Here is a 16,875-nt window from a genome sequence, read left to right on the forward strand (position 1 = left end):
ACCCTAACAGAAAGATCATAAAAGGCAGCGGTACATATCGTTATGTGGACATCTTATCACGTTTTAATCATCTACGCCCCTGACCTTATTATCAAGGCCTTAGACGCACAGGTGTGGGTTGTACCCTGTGACCCCAGTGTCTTTGGAGAATGGGCATGTGAGTGGAGGAGACCCAAGAAAGAATCCGTTCATTAAGTTCACTATTTCATTCATTAAAAATGATCCCGCCAGGGACCTCCTGGTGGTCTAGTGGGTAAGACTCTGAGCTCCCAATGCAGGGGGCCCGGGTTGGATCCTGGTGTGGGAACTAAGTCCTGCAGGCTGCAGCTAAGAAGTCTGCACGCCCCATCTAAAGATCCCGCATGCCACACCAAAGGATCCTGCGTGCTGCAAAGAAGACCTGGCATAGCCAAATTAAATAAATAAATGAATAAATAAATAAATAAATAAATAAATAAATAAAGAAAGTTAAAAAATAATACTAATCCCACAAGCGTGGACCAGTTAATACAGTAACATCAGGGCCCACGCCTGTGACTCTTCTGCTTTTCTTCCATACGAATTTTGTCATATGACCGTTGTCACAATGACTTCACACTGAGCTGTAGAAGAGCCCATGGCCCTTTTCTTTACTTTTCAACATTTCGTTGAAGTGTACCGTGCACACAGAAGAGTGCACGTAGCATAAAGGGACAGCTCCCTGAATTTTCACCGGATGAACACCCCCGCCCCCGCCGAGAGCTTTTTTTTTTTTTAAGAAAATTGAGTGTTGATCTTTTTCTTTTTTTTCTCTTTTTGGCTGCATTGGGTCTTCGTTGCTGCTCACGGGCTTTCACTAGTTGTGGTGAGCGGGGTTTACTCTTCGTAGCAGTGTGAGGGTTTCTCATTGTGGTGGCTTCTCTTGTGGAGCATGGGCTCTAGGCATGTGGGCTTCCGTAGTTGTGGCACGTGGGCTCAATAGTTGTGGCTCACAGGCTCTAGAGCGCAGGCTCAATAGTTTTGGTACATGGGCTTAGTTTCTCCGCAGCATGTGGGATCTTCCTGGCCCAGGGATTGAACCCGTGTCCCCTGCATTGGCAGGTGGATTCTTAACCACTGCGCCACCAGGGAAGGCCCCCCCCCCCCCCGCCCCCGAGAGCCTTTGAGGACCGCAGACCTGCTTTCATAATCTGCTGTCGCCATTTACCATCCGTGTCACCTTGGGCAAGTTATGGGACCTTTGTGCCAGTTTTCTCACCTGGCAATAGCTTTTCATAGGTATTTGTGGAGAGTAAAGATAATATATGTAACTCACCTAGAGTTCTTGTTCCTTTCCTCTAATCCCAGGAGAGCCTCTGCAAACCAACACCCTCAAAGTGGGTTACGTGCGTGGTAGTTGGAAGTGTGTAGTGTAAAGTAACCACTCACGTGTATCCAGACACGTCGTTGACAACATGGACCATAGAAAACAAATGCCTGTGACTGATTTTGGCCCAGTCTCTTTGAGGGCTCATTGGAACAGCTTGGTTTGAAGTAGGTTAAAGTTTCACCCAATTTACTTATTCACATATACCCTGCTTCATTCCAAATAGGGATCATTAAAAAATGCACAGTTCACTAGTATTCGAAATAAATAAGGAGGTAAAAATGAAAGGGAGGGAGAAAATTTTTTTTGTACTTTTAAAAGAAAAAAGAAAAAAAAAAGAAAATATAAATGAATGAATAAATAAATAAATAAGGTGAATCAAGGCTAAAGTAGAAATGTAAGGTAAAGCTTGGGATGAGGCCTTTCTCACCTTCTGACATGGCCCACACTCTGTCTTCGGAGTGTGTTTCTCTCTAAATAAACTCTAAATAAACTTCTTATCTATCAAAAAAAAAAAGCTTGGGATGAGGTTAATACACAAAATGACGTTATGAAATCCAGAGCATTTGCTAGATGTGGCCTCGAAGCAGGCTTTGGCTGCTGAGCCAACGGGGGGTTGATTAATAGTAACACTTCAAGGGCCCTTGTGATGTGAAAACAGACCAGGAGAAGCATGAGTTTTTCCTTGGCGCCAGGTTGTTCCTTCTGGGGGTCTTCACAAAGTGAGTTTGATGTAAAGGGGTGGGATGCCCTGTAACTGATCAAGTTGTCTGCTTGGTGATGCTGTCTTAGCCGCTGCCTCGCTATGTGCAGGTGGCACAGAGCCAATGCCTCATTTAGTAGAAACAGTTTTATAAATGACCAGAAACTTATGAAATTCTATTCTCCGATTTATTTCAGTGATGCAGTGAAAATTAATACAGGCTGGTTACACATAACCGAGAAATCCACTTGTGAAGTTTCTAAACCTGCCAAGCAGCAGTATGGTTTAGGCTGGATGGAGCAAGAAGAATTGTCAGTTACTCTTCTGAAGAGGACTCCGGGGAGGGAGCATGATTTTTAGGATGTGCCTGGGAAAAGGGGGTAGGAGAAACTGAAGTGAAGGGGACTTTCTCAGTGTGAGCTGCAGTCTGGGAGCCAGTACAGGCCTGGGCCTGCAGGACTTCACTTTGGAGAGAGGAAAAATACGCTTCATTGGAAAAGTTATAGACCCTTCCCACCCACCGAGGAGCAAGTGTGGGGCTAGGATGAAGAGGTCAGTTTGGGATAGGTTGGGTTTGCAGCCCCCCAACTTGGGAAGTTATATTTTATTTTATTTTATTTTTTTATAAATTTATTTCTTTATTATTGGCTGTGTTGGGTCTTTGTTGCGCACCGGCTTTCTCTAGTCGCCACGAGTGGGGGCTACTCTTTGTTGCGGTGTGCAGGCTTCTCATTGCGGTGACTTCTCTTGTTGCGGAGCACAGGCTCTAGGCGCTCGCAGGCTTCAGTAGTTGTGGCACATGGGCTCAGTAGTTGTGGTACACAGGCTTAGTTGCTCTGCAGCATGTGGGATCTTCCCGGACCAGGGCTCAAGCCCATGTTCCTTGCATTGGCAGGTGGGTTCTTAACCACTGTGCCACCAGGGAAGCCTGGGAAGTTATATTTTACACACACACAACACACACACACTCACACATTCACTCTCTCTCTCTCTCCCTCTCAAATACGATCCTTATCATTATATTAAGTAGAGTGTCTGGTAGATTCCAGGCAAATGAGGGCATATACACAGAGGCAAATGATGAAAAATGGGGTTTAATTTTCAAATTTGAAACTCAGATGTTTGTCAAATAAAACCACCCTTAATAGTAGCAGCACATATGGTGTTTTCTTGTCATTGCTGGTACAGCAATGGGTCTCAGAGTCTAGTTTGGAACCTTGGGCATCCGTGATGTCCTTTCCCATGGGTCCATGAGGTCAGAATTATGTTTATAACAGTAATGAGATGGACTTTTTTCACTCTGTCTCTCTGGACTCACCCAGAGGATAGGTGATGCATGATATCCCTGCAGACTGCAGAGAATCCTGTCACCTCCTAAATCCAGGCAGTGCAGGAGATGTGCAAAAAATGTAAGGCTATGTACTCTTCTCATTAAATTTTATTTTGGAACATACGGTTATTTTTCATAAAAATATGCTATTTATATTGATGTAATGGGCTTATCATTATTATTTTAGCTAATTACTTTATCCTGTTTTAATTTCTAATGTGGAAAATACTGACAACTATAAACCTACATAAACAAAAGCTCTTTGGGATCATCAATAATTTTAAGACCAAAAAGTTTGAGAACGCCTATATTAGAAACATATTTACCATAGACATTTTTGGTTTTTTTGCCCGCGCCATGCAGTATGCGGGATCTTAGTTCACCGACCAGGGATCGAACCAGTGGCCCCTGCATTGGGAACTTGGAGTCTTAACCACTGGACCGCCAGGGAAGTCCCTACCATAGGTTTGTTTGTTTTTTTTTTCTTTAAGAGCTTTTATTGAGATACAATTGATATACAATAAACTGCATATATTTAAAGCGTACAATTTGATTTTTTTTATTAGTAATGTATGTATGGCAATCCCAACCTCCCAATACATCCCACCCCAACACCCTCCACTTTCCCCACTTGTTGTCCATGTGTTTGTTCTCTACATCTGGGTCTCTATTTCTGCCTTGCACACTGGTTGATTTGTACCATGTTTCTATATTCTGCATGTATGTGTTAATTTACAATATTAGTTTTTCTCTTTCTGACTCACTTCACTCTGTATGATAGTCTCTAGGTCCATCCATGTCTCTACAAATGTCCCAATTTCGTTCCTTTTTATAGCTGAGTAGTATTCCATTGTATATATGTATCACATCTTCTTTATCTATTCATCTGTTGGTGGACATTTAGGTTGCCTTACCATAGGTTTTTGATACCATGTGCTGATAATGGTACACAAAGTGTATACATCACTGCCTGAACACAAACCTACAAGTATACACACAGAATTGTTCCAAATAGTGGTGGCATCTCTGCTTTATTGACATGTTCCTACCACAGATATTTAGTTGGCACTGGGGTTACGGCAATTCATAAAACAGACAAGGTCTCTACCCTCATGGAACTTACTTGAAACTGTGTCAAGGAATCAGAATTGTTAAGGATTTGCAGCACGTCAGAAGTCAGTGTATACTGCAGCTCTGGAACCGGTAGAAAGTGAACCTCTGAGGGAATGAATATCACTCTTTGCTGTGGGCAAGGCCCTGTGCTGAGTGCTTGCGTGTTACGTTACTTCATCGCAGTCTTACATGGTACACATCGTCATATGTCTTTACAAGTGGAGGCAGAAACTCAGGTTAGATCGTTTGTCTGTGTTGTCAGCTGATAAGAGATAGAACCAGGGTTTGTACATTTCTGTAGTACTTTGTGTTAGATAGTCTTTCTTTTTTAAAGGAAACAAGCGATTTGCCCTTTCTGTCTCCCCACATCCACGTGGGAGGAAGGGCCCGGCCTTGACCTACTGCTGCTGTGCATCTCATGCACCACGTTCTCGTACAGATGCGGAGAACAGTGGTGAGGAAGCCTTCACATCCAGGCTGGGACTCTTCCACTGCAGATGCAGCCAGGTGCATTGTCCTGACATCATCTACAAAGGAGTTTTGGACAGTGCGGAACGCACCAGCCGAGCCCACCCAGAGGGTACCAGACACCCATAAAATAACCACGGCAAGGCCTGTCTTCTTGTGCCATCGTTCTGCATAGCCAGTTAAGACTGCAAATCACTTCTTTGCCAGGACAGGTAATTGCTTAAGTGTCTCCTAGAGATGACCTTTCTGGGCCTGTAAATGATTTAACTTGGACCCTGATAGGTGGGCTGGGCCTAATCTAGGGGCCACCTTTGTGGAGTCAAAGCCCATTTCAGCCACTTGGGTTTTTGTGGCAGCTGCCACGGTAGGTATTTCTGGTCCTGAAGGAGCTTCCTCTGAGCTGTGTGATGTACCACACCCTTCCCCCTTGCATCCTCTCAGAGAACTTTCCCCATCAACTTCCAGAAAGACTTGTGACCTGTGGTCAGAGCCCTGCGTGGTGACTGCTTGGTGTACCAACCCCTCCAGAAAGCAGTCTAAAACCCTGTGCACGATTCTGGAAGCTTTCAGAGGCCTCAGGAACTGGAAATAAGTCTCTTCTAATGGAGAGCACGCATGCATACACACCCACAAATAGTCTTCATTTCAGGATTGAATCAGGGCCTCTGCCGGCCAGATTTTCAAGTTGCATTTTAACTACCCTCTTGTCGCTCTATAATTTGAAACACCCACCATTCGTGCAGCCGGCGAAGCCTGCAGAGGCCACGGTTGGCCATGCATGGGAAATAACCATTGATCATCTCTCTGAATTCAAAACATGCATTTCGACCAGTTTCCTCTGGGTGGTTTCTTCTCTTGAAAAACGACTTGCTTTAGGTAGCTCTCATTGTGCAAGGACTTCTCACATTCCTCTCCTTTCCCGGGCCTGCTCCTCGCAGCACTGTAGAGCCGCAGCTGTCTCAGCCTCCATCTCTTGGCCAGCTCATCAACCGTCCTTAACCTTTGTCCTGTTATCTTGGTGGAGCTTTGGTGCACTTGTGGTGCAGCTGGAAAACAGTACTTCTGTGCTCAGAATAGTGGTTCTCCAACCTGCTGGTAACTCTTTCCACTGTGGGTTAAATCAGGGCCCTTCCCCAGCTTTCTCCATGTCTTGGTTTTTTGCCTTTGGGGAAAGAAAGAAGAGCCATTCCAGGTGGGTCTTTCCAGCTGAGGGTGTTTTCAGCTGGCATCTCAGAAGATGGGTTCCCAGCTTCTCCCTGGCCACACCAGGCATTTTGTAGTCCTCTCACTTCCTGTCCTCAAGGCAAGGCACGCAGACAGGGTGAGTGGCCTTCAGCAAAGCAGGGCACTTCAGAGGTGTCTGAACAGAGCAAGTTCAATTTGTTGCTCAGTTTTAACCTCCGCCCCTTTGAAGAGAGTCCAAATCCTTATTTCAAGTAGAGGACAAGCTAGTGAGAGGGAGCCCACTGGAATGATTTCGGGAACAGCAGTGATAAAGCAGGGACTTGGGAGCGAGACAGGCTGACTCTGACCTTGGGAGATTCAACCCCTGCTAACCCTCCTTCTGCACCGTGGGAGCATACATCTGCCTCCAGGGGCGGTGGCAAAGGTGAAACGCCATCCTGTAGGCAAACTACGTGGCTCAAGATGGAGTCAGGGCTCTCGGGACATGTGTAACTTTCGTTTGTACCCAGCTTCATGATCCAGACCTGTTTCCATGCAAGCTTCTGTGGTTCTGAAACTCACTACAATCAGCATTAAAGCAGTAAAGCTGTGGGGTATCCTCACAGGCAGGCACTCCACGGCATGCTGCCGTGCTCCCAGCAACGTGCGTCACCCGGAGAACTTAGAGAGGCCGGAGGCAGAGGGGAGGCAGGAGGAGACTGGGGCAGGGGAAAGATCTGCATGTGTTTGCACCCCAGCCTGCTGGCCGCCGAGGTGCCTTCTCTCTCCCCGACTTCTCTTACCGCCGGACAGGCTGCCGTCAGACCACTGGGGAATCTGCATCCGGGCCCCGCCTCCGGATGACGCAGCAGCTGCTGGTGGTGCCTGCACGGCCACGTGGCCTTGTCAAGTGCCTTCTGGCTGCTGTGAGCGCCCGGGAGGGCTTTCAGATTTCAAGAAGTGAGAATACTCAGCTCTGGGAGCCGGGGGAGGGGCCCCGAATGCAAGTCCCAGCCTCATGTAGCTGTGGACCTGCAGCCGGTCACTCTCTGACCCTAGTCTCCTCTGTGCATGAGGACTGGGAGTTGCGTGTGCATGTGCATGTACGAGACCCGCCAGGCCCCGAGATCCTCCCCCCCCCCCCCCCCCCCCCCGCCCCGGGGACCGAATGCGTCTGAAACCAGCTCTGCAGGCCTCCTCCTCCGAGGCAGCACCACCTGCCAGGAGGAGCACCTGGGGAGCGGGCCCTGCCTGCCAGCGCCTCTGCGGCCCTGACGCGGCTTTGAGAAGTTGCCATTTTTGGACCCTGTTCTACACAACTGTGAGCAAGCTTGCTGGAACAGCTCAGCCGTTCCCGGCACAGCCCGGGGACCCCACTGCTTCTCACGCAGCCCAGCCTTTCTCAGCTTCCACCTTGAACCTGCTTCTCCTCTGCCGCACGGTCTGAGAGCTAGAAACTCATCAATGAATCTTTCACTTTCAGTGTGCCCTTCCTGAATGAGTCCTCACTTGGATTTTTTTTTTTTTTTTCTAACTTTGCTCTCTGATCTCAAGGGCCACTCTGACAGAATGCTCGTGTTTAAAAAGAAAAAGGCGGGGCGGGGGGGCTGTTTTTTTTTTCAACATCTCTTTCTCTATTAATCAAATGACTCTGGTTTACCCTAAACGCCTTACACGGGACTCATTTAGAAGACTAGAGCCGTTCGTGAGAAAGTGAAAGTAGCTGATAATCCTTTTTTATATGTGAAAAAAACTGGCGAGCCATTTCAACCTTTTTCCTCCTGGTAACTCAGAAAAAAAATCAGCCCAGGGACTTGAATTTTTGTCACCTTTTCTGTTTCCCTCCTTGTGCCCAAGATAAAGATGTCAGAGGAGATTTTAGGTGCCACCGTCCTGCTCAGCTCCTTAGGTAGGAGGAGTAATTGGCTTTTTCCTTGAGAGGAAGGCAGTACAGGCTGTGTCTGAGCTATTCTCTTGCAAATCCCCGTGGGTGCTTAATGGTAAAGTCTGACTAGCTTCTAGTCTGGACCCTCCTCCCTTTCCTTTGAACAAGGGCAGTGCGTCGCTCTTTTTCTGCCCAGCCCTCACACTGAAAAAATCCAGTAGGTGGCCAAAGAGTCTTTAGAAGACTGAAGACAGAGCCACTGGACCGGGTTTTAAAAAGAAAAGTGTGCTTGGATCTTTGTCCAGCGAACAATGCGGGAGGCGCTGAATGGGACCCCGGCTTGGGGACAGGTGACTTAAAGTAGGCAAGTTCCCAGCTGACATGTCTGACTGTGGCTAAATGACTTTCTCAAGATAATCCCCAAGCATGGCGCTCGGACGGCTGAAGCAAGTCCTCAGACCAGACCTCTCGGCTGGCCTCGTTTCAGTCTCTGATGGTTGATGTGGTGGTATCCCCTGCAGCCCCACCCAGGAGCCCCTCCAGAAGGCTCTGCGGGACAGGGAAGGACTCCGCCGGCTCTGAGGGAGCCCAGCCCCGGGAGTTCTGTGGGCTGAGAACTTTGCCCCTCTGTGAACGCCTTTTGTAAAAAGTTCTGAGCTGCGGAGATGGCGATAAGGCAATTGCTGTGCCGTTTGATGGTGCCAGCGTTCAGCTTCCTGCAGTGTCCCGTGTGCCCCTCAGTCCTGTGAGGCCTGAGAAGCTAGCATGACACTGTCCTCGGTCACCTGTCCGGGGTCTGGCTTGTGTGCGTCCCGCTTCCCCAGCCACAGGTGTGTGCTGTGTCATGAGGGATGTGCCCAGGGGCGATCCTCCTCCAATCAAAGAGTCCCTGACTGTCACTTGCCTTTAGCACTCGTGTGGCAATGGTCTTTATAGATATGGTGGTAAAACACACGTTACGTATAATTTACCATTTTAGCTGTTTTTAAATGAACAGTTCAGTGGCAGTAAGTACATTCACATTGTTGGGCAACCATCACCACCATCATCTTCAGAACTTTTTCATCTTCCTACACAGAAACTGCTTTAAACACTCACTCCCCATCCCCCTCCCTCACCCCCTGGTAACCCCCATTCTGCTTTCTGTCTCTAGGGATTTGACATTCTAGGGATGTCCTATAACTAGAATTATCCAGGATCTGTCCTTTTGTGACTGGCTTATTTCACTCAGCGTAATGTCCTCAAGGTTCCTCCATGCTGTAGCCTGTGCCAGAACTTCATTCCTTCTTGAGACTGGATAACGTGGTACACATAGACCCGTTTTGTTGATCCATTCATCATCTGTGAACACTGGGCTGTCAGCTTGTGTGGATGATGGGTGTCCAGATATGTTTGAGATTCTGCTTTCAATTCCTTGGGGTATAGATGCAGAAGTGGAATTGCTGGATCATAGGGTAATTCTATTTTTAATTTTTTGAGGAACTGCCTTACTGTTTTCCATAGAGGCTGTTCTGTGTTCCATTCCCACTGGCAGTGCACAGGGGTTCCATTTTCTCCACATCCTTGCTGACCATTGCTGTTTTCTGTTTTTTTGGTACTAGGCCTCCTGATGGGTGTGAGGTAGTGTCTCATGGTGGTTTGGGACAGTGGTGGTTTTAATGTTGGTGTTTGGTGGCATGCAGAGCTGAACCCCCCTGCTGTGTTTCTGTGCCTTGGAACAGGCGACAGGAGAAGGCTCCCTACCCTGCCCGGTTGCCTGGGGCCTGGATCTGAGCCCTCGCTCTGGTCGGCTCTAGCTAAGCCCTGCGGCTCTTTGGGCAACTGCAGATAAGAGACACGTGATCAGGGCTGCTCTTAGCTCCATCCTGGAGGAAGGAGGTTGTAGCCTTTTGGGGTGGGTTGGGATTCCTTGAAGATCTTTCTTCCAAGCATGTGCGCAGAAGCGGAGGCACTTACTTTGATCAGTTTGCTGGGGCGTGTGCTTTCGTTGGAAGGCTAACTCACCACTGACACATTTTTTAGTTTTACAAAGATATCCTGCTCCTCCCGCTACTTTTTTAAAAAGAAGCTCACCTACCACCAAACCATTAGTGTTCAGGGTAAATGGAAAAAATGCAAGACCTACTTATCACAGGTTTATGTTTTAAGTGGAATGATTGCTTCTTAGATGATTTTGAACATTGTGGCTCCAACCCCGATTTCTGGTTTTATAAAATTCTTTGAGATTCTGTAAGATGAGGAGATAACATAAAGTTCATGCAGGTAAGAATGTCTAATTAAATTAATAAGATAATAAAGTGATGCAATTACATAAAATTTGGGAAATAGAAAAACTAGCACCCATTCTCATCACTTTGACAGTCTCTATCATTTTGGTACATTTCTTTCCAGTCTTTTTTACTTACTTAAAAAAAATGATTGTAATAATATGTACATAAAGTGTGTAAATAAAGCTTTCCAAAAGGTTTTGCCCATTTACAGTGCCATTAGCTGTTCAGCGTGTGAAAGCACCCTCTCATTTCGTTGTATCTTGGTGGACTTTGGGCATTTCTTTCCCCTAACTTTATAGAAAAAAATTTTTTTAACTACTGGGATTATTAATTTATATTTCTTTGATTTAAAAAAAAAAAGTTGATGTTTTTCCTGGTCTATTTTTTGCTGTTTTAATTTTGACACGGAAAAGTTTCATATTTCTACGTTGTCAAGTTATCTATGGTCTTTTTTTTAATGTCCCTTTTATTTCTAATTTTGTATGTGTCTATCCCTTATTTGCATTCAAGTTTTAAAGTTTCTTTCCCCTCCAGTGGTATGATACATTTTTTTTTCTCTCTAGGAGTATGACAAATTTTCTTTTTATCTTATTTTTCAGATTTAAAAATATACCCGTATTTAACTAGTTAATTCACGAGGAATTTATTTGGTTGTATGGGTTGAGGTAAGAATTTACCTATTTTCCCCTGTATTGCTAACCAAATATTCCAAAAATTACTAGTTGCTGAATAATTCTGTCTTGTATCATAAACTGACTTCTAATCTATTCTGTTAATTAGTTTTTTTCTTGCACAGTTCCCATGCTCTCTTAATTATAGACATAATTGTTTCAATATCTAGTAGGCCTTCTTCCTGTAGTTCTGTAGCAAAATTTTCTTTACTATTCTTACATGCTTGTTTCTTTTAGGCTCACATGGGAACTGTTTTGTTATGTTTCTTCCTATAAACTATTTTGTCCAGTTGGGGTTTTGATCAGAATTGCAGTTAACATATAAATTAATTTAGAATATACATTTCAAAAATAAAATTTTAGCCTATCTAAATCTTGCTTCATCTCTCTTTACTTTTTATTATATCTATGCCTAGGTTATGTCTAGGTCGGTTTTTTTTTTCTTTTATTGATTACACGCAAACCTTGTTGAATTTGTTGGTTTCTAAATGCTTTTTTTTATTTATTGTTTTTTCCTTTTAAAAAGAATTTTATTGAGATATACTTGACATACAATAAACTGCATATATTTAAAGTGTACAATTCGATATGTTTTTTGTATCAGTCATCTATTTTATGTATATTAATGTATATATGGCAATCCCAATCTCCCAATTCATCCCACCACTTCCCCTCCCCTTGGGTTTTTTAAATTGCACTTTTTTTTTTATTGTACTTTTTGATGGTTATGGCTTTCTTATAGGAAATGTGTGTGTGTGTGTGTGTGTGTGTGTGTGTGTGTGTGTGTGCATGTGTTATAACTGTTCCCTTACAGAGCAAAGCAATAACATATTGAAAAGAACGGTCTTTGGAGTCTTTGGAATGAATCAGGCTTGGGTTTGAATCCCAGCTCTACTACTTACTAGATGCCTGACTCTGAGAATATAGCACTGCTGTGTTGATCATATAGGATCTCAGTAAATGATAGCTACTTTGATTAGATTTCTCTTGAATATAGTTTTCCATTTATTACTTTGGGCCTTCTATTTACACAGTGTTATCAACAATTAATGATAATATGAACTTTTTCTTTCCAGTATTTAAATCTCTTTATCTGTTTCATGTCTTATTACATTGGCCAAAAAAACTTGTTGAACAATACTAAATAATTTTTTTCTGTCCTGGAGAATTTTGTTCTTATTTTTAAAGAAGTTCCTCTAGCTTCTCATTTTGAAGTATAATTTCCTTACGAAGTATATTAGTTGGCTGTGGTTGAAATGGATACTCTTTATATGTTGGAGAAGTATATTTCAGTTCTTACTATTTAAGTGTTTTTAAATTAAAAATGAGTTATCTTAGGGACTTCCCTGGTGGTCCACTGGTTAAGGCTCCATGCTTCCAATGCAGGAGGCAAAGTTTCAATCCCTGGTCGAGGAACTAAGATCCCACATGCTGCACGGCTCAGCCAAGAAATATTTTTAAAAAATCAGTTCTCTTGGAAGATTCATACAATTCGAACAACTTTATCTACAAATTACAATATTAATGTTACCTAAGAGGAAGATAGAAATTAAGGATCAATCCTGTCTTGAACATACAGGTTATTATTTCCTGCAAAAATACCTGTCTCTGTATGAGGTCTTCATGAGTCCTCATGGATTTGAATACTGAAAAGCAGTTAACCTCCTTGAGGATGGGGTGGGGTGGGGGACGGCATCTTTCCTTTAGTGGCCTAACTACCAGTTTCTTCATATATAGAAATCTGTACCTTGCTTTTATATCTGGTTTGGGTTCCACAGGAACCTTTTTATCTTTGATTCTTACTTTGAATTCCCATGTATACCAAAACTTGGAACATGTAAGTTTTAAGTAGAAATCATATTTAAATTCTGCATCTTAAACTAGGTATTCTTCTGGTTCAAGTTTATGTATTTTAATAATAATCGTTTTCCCAGTGTAAAGTAATATATATTCATTCTGGAAATTTCGAAAAATGTGGACAGCCACAAAAACAAAAATAATGCATACAGTTTTATAATTTTTTCACTTACTATATTTTGAACATTTTTCAGTCTTAAGTAGCCTTAGACTTCATGATTGCTAATGGTAATATGTTATTCTATCATATGAATATTTTACCGTTTATGTACTAAAGCCCTATTAGGAGACATTTAGCTTGTTTCAAGTTTTTCATGATGGCAAGTGATCTAATAACAACCATCTTTATACAGATATCCTTGTATATATCTCTTTAGAAAAGCTTCTCGAATTCTTTTTTTGGAAGTGGAATGGCTGATTGAAAGAAGTACACATTTTTAAGGACATAAATTTTCAAATTTCTCTTCAGGATAATTGAAAACAATATCATTGCCACAACAGTGTATATCTATTTTCCTCAGCTTTGCCAAAATTACATGTTGGAATTTAAAAATTTTTTTTTGCCAATTTGATAGGGGAAAAAAATCTTAACTACAAGTTTTGATTTGCATTTCTTTCATTACTATAGATGTTGAACATTAAACGTGTTTATTAAGTATTTATATGTTTTCTTTTGTGAGCTGCTTCTTCGTATTCTTTGTCCCTTTTGCGGTTGAGGTGTTCTTTTTATATTGACTTGTAAGAGTCAGTAAAGCATAAAAATTAAGAGTAAAAGCATGAAACTCAGAAAGAGTTCTAGGTTCATATCTCTGTTCTGCTACTTATTGGCTATGAGACCTGGGGTATGTTACTTCTTAGCCACTCACTGTCTCCACTTCTTTATTTTAAAAGTGGAACTAAGTGTATCTCCCTTATTGGATTAGGCTGAGCTATTGTGTGCAAAGCTAACACATCTTATACACCTAATAGTGTGGCTTTTGTTATATTGAGGCTCTTTACCAACTCTGCTGGTAAATATGCTTTTTTCCTAGTTTGTCATTTCCCTTTCATTTAGCCTATAGATTTTTTTTAAATGTATTTAAATTTAAAATTGTTATGCAAATGAAAATGTGCATCTTTTCCTTTATGGTTTCTTCCTTTTCCCTAAAAACCCTTCAAACCCCCCTCCGCAGAGACCAGGCAAATATTTACACAGTTTTCTTCTGATTCTTTGATCATTGTATGTTTTACATTTAATTCTTTAATCTGTTTGGAATAGGTTTTAGCCTTTGGTGTAAAGTGAGTATGAAGTTGGTATTTGGTGTGAATTTTTTTTCCTTTTCAGTTGTTCCAACTCTGTTGACTCAGCTACCCTTTTCCCCTTGCTGATCTGAAGTGCCATCTTTATCATATACCAGATTCTTCTAGGTTTTCTGTTTGGTTCCATTGATCAGCCTAGCATTGCATTGGCACTGTGGCATAGGATGGAGCACACCTGCGTTAGGTATGTTCCAGCTGTACTGCCTGCTTCATATCTACATGCACTTATCTCACCTCCCTCCTATTTTTTTTTTCAAAACTGAAAGTTTGTTTCTCTGTGCAACTACAGACTTACAGCCTGATCAGGATATAGATTTTCCTGTCATTCTAGAGAGTGCATTAGAAAACACTTGGGCTCTAGGCTCGGAGGACCTGGGTTCCAAACCTGCTCCACTCACGAGCTGTTCAAGTCAGGCATATTAAATACTCTGTGTGCGTCGGGTTCTCTCTGAAGGAACCATGGGAAAATCAGCACTTATCCCAAATTCATCTGAAATAACAGGACCAACTTGACCAATCAGAGAGTCACATCACTCAGGTCTATCTCTTTCTATAAAAAAAGCCATTGTTTTAATGGCTGCAGGAAATTTCTAACTCAGTATTTCGGTTATTTTATCTTGTCTTTTGTCATCATAAGATAATTTCAATAACATTGAGCAGCTTTCTAAGTACTTTTGTATATACACATGCACACGCGTATAAATCCAGCTATATAAACATACTCAGAAATGGATGAGTATCATGTAGCAGTCAAGAAATAATGACCTCGATGTGGACTATTCTGTTTTGTTTTGTTTTTTTAAATAAAAGATTACGTAGGGAACTTGATGTAACCTTAACACTTTCATTGGATTAAGACGTGCGTGTTTGATTGCAACATGTAAATATTAAGCATCAAATTTTAAAATAAATAATAAGAGCCACAGTTTACTGCGTACCTACCATGGGCCAGATGCCTTTTTTTTACAAAAATATTTATCTATTTATCTATTGGCTGCGTTGGGTCTTTGTTGCTGTGCATGGGCTTTCTCTAGTTGCCAAGAGCGGGGACTATCTTCTTTGCAGTGCGAGGGCTTCTCATTGCGGTGGCTTCTCTTGCTGTGGAGATGGGCTCTAGGTGCGCGGGCTTCCGTAGTTGCGGCGCACAGGCTTAGTTGCTCTGCAGCATGTGGGATCTTCCCGGACCAGGGATCGAACCCATGTCCCCTGCACTGGCAGGCAGATTCTTAACCACTGCGCCACCGGGGAAACCCCCCAGATGCCTTTTTTGAATGCTTCATGCGTATCACCTCTTTTGATCCTCCTGGCTTTGCCCGGGAGGTTATGACATCTGTTTTGTAGTTGAAGGAGCTGAAGTTCTCCAGAGTTGGACACCTGTACTAGTGACAGCTGGTGAGTGATGGAGCCAGGATGGTACCCAGGGCTGTCTGACTGCCCACTTCACGCTCTTCACACTGTAATGGGCCACTTCCAAGTATATTTGCAGTCCTTGTCTTGCTTTATAAAGTCCAACTGCTAAGAAACTGGAGAAGAAAGAAAAGCTCTTCTTTTAGTTGAAGCCTGAAACTTGAGTTCCAATTCAGGAATAAACCATGACCCGATACACAATGGAATGGCTGTAAGGCATAGGAAATATGAAGAACTCTTACAACTATAGTATAAAGATAAATTGTGGAGAAGAGAAATGGATCTGATGTGGAGAGAGCTCATGTTTTAAAATTTGAGTTGCCCATATTGTCTATCCGATTCTGTAGATGATTGCTTCAAATCCTTGACTCTGATGGAGACATTGAAGAGAGTGACCTTAAAACATAACACCCTTTAGCCTGTAAGACCCCCTGGGGCGGGGATCTTGTGGGCTGTATTGTATTCAGAGCCTGGAACATCATCACTGCACCCAATCGCTGGTTGAGTAACGGCTGTCAAGTTTCTGTGGTCACATGAACAAGTAACAAAGTCAGCCCACACACGCTAAAATATCTTATTTTTTGAGCATGGACTCCATTACTTAGCTGAGGTGTGCCTATGAAAAAGTGCCTGAAATTGCTAAGTCCATTGCCTTGTAGGAGACAGAGGCAGTGGGTAGAATCATCCCAAGCACCAGATATGACTTTCTTTCTTCCCGAGGGAAAGAGAGAGCATTCTCTGTCTGTTAGGATAGACACGTTGTTTTCAGTGTTTGCAGCGGTCAGCATCTTTCATGGCTATCTAGTTGTGTAATGTAATGCAGCTTCTGGAGCACTTTTTACAGTTGAAGACTCGCTGATCCTTTGACCTGGGAACGTGGGGACCTGGTCCGTGAACAGGAGGACCAGGGGTCAGTGTTATCAGAGATATCACTGCACCGTCGGTGGGCTCCACTGACAAGTACCGTCTGGGGGTCAATGTAACGGAAACTGCAGAAGTTTTACGTTGCTTCTGCCCCCCCTCAGGGGAAGCCACAAAGGTGCACATACTCACTACTTACTGGAGAAATATTGATTTCATTTATTCGTACTCTGGTTTGTGACGAAAGAGCGCTCTCTGACAAAGAGACAAATGTTGAACGCTGAGTACATCTTTTAGGGAAAGAAAGAATCTGCATCCGGTGAGAATAGAGTCGTTTTTTTCTAATATCTGCCGCGGGCCAGAAGGAGGGATGACCGGCCCTTTCTGTGGAGGGGGTGAAGTTAAATCATTTAAAAATTCCATAAGCAATAAACGTATGTCATGGAGGAAAGGTTGACTGAAAAGAGTTTCTTAACCTTCCCTGATATTATGATATCGTTGA

General features: G+C 43.2%; 1 protein-coding gene across 3 annotated transcripts in view; it reads left to right on the forward strand.

Moving 5' to 3' along the window:
• The window catches only part of RREB1 (ras responsive element binding protein 1), a 167,930-nt gene that overhangs the window by 17,228 nt on the left and 133,827 nt on the right, over positions 1-16,875 (forward strand). Inside the window, exon 1 of one of the 3 annotated variants that reach the window (XM_057698433.1) lies at positions 7,251-7,444. The exons of the other annotated variants lie outside the window; for them this stretch is intronic. The gene's annotated coding sequence lies outside the window, so the exon portion shown is untranslated. Of the gene's footprint in view, positions 1-7,250; positions 7,445-16,875 lie in introns of those variants that run through there. 3 annotated transcript variants of the gene reach the window in all.

The sequence above is a fragment of the Hippopotamus amphibius genome, chromosome 11, assembly GCF_030028045.1.
Source record: "Hippopotamus amphibius kiboko isolate mHipAmp2 chromosome 11, mHipAmp2.hap2, whole genome shotgun sequence".
Lineage (NCBI taxonomy): Eukaryota > Metazoa > Chordata > Mammalia > Artiodactyla > Hippopotamidae > Hippopotamus > Hippopotamus amphibius.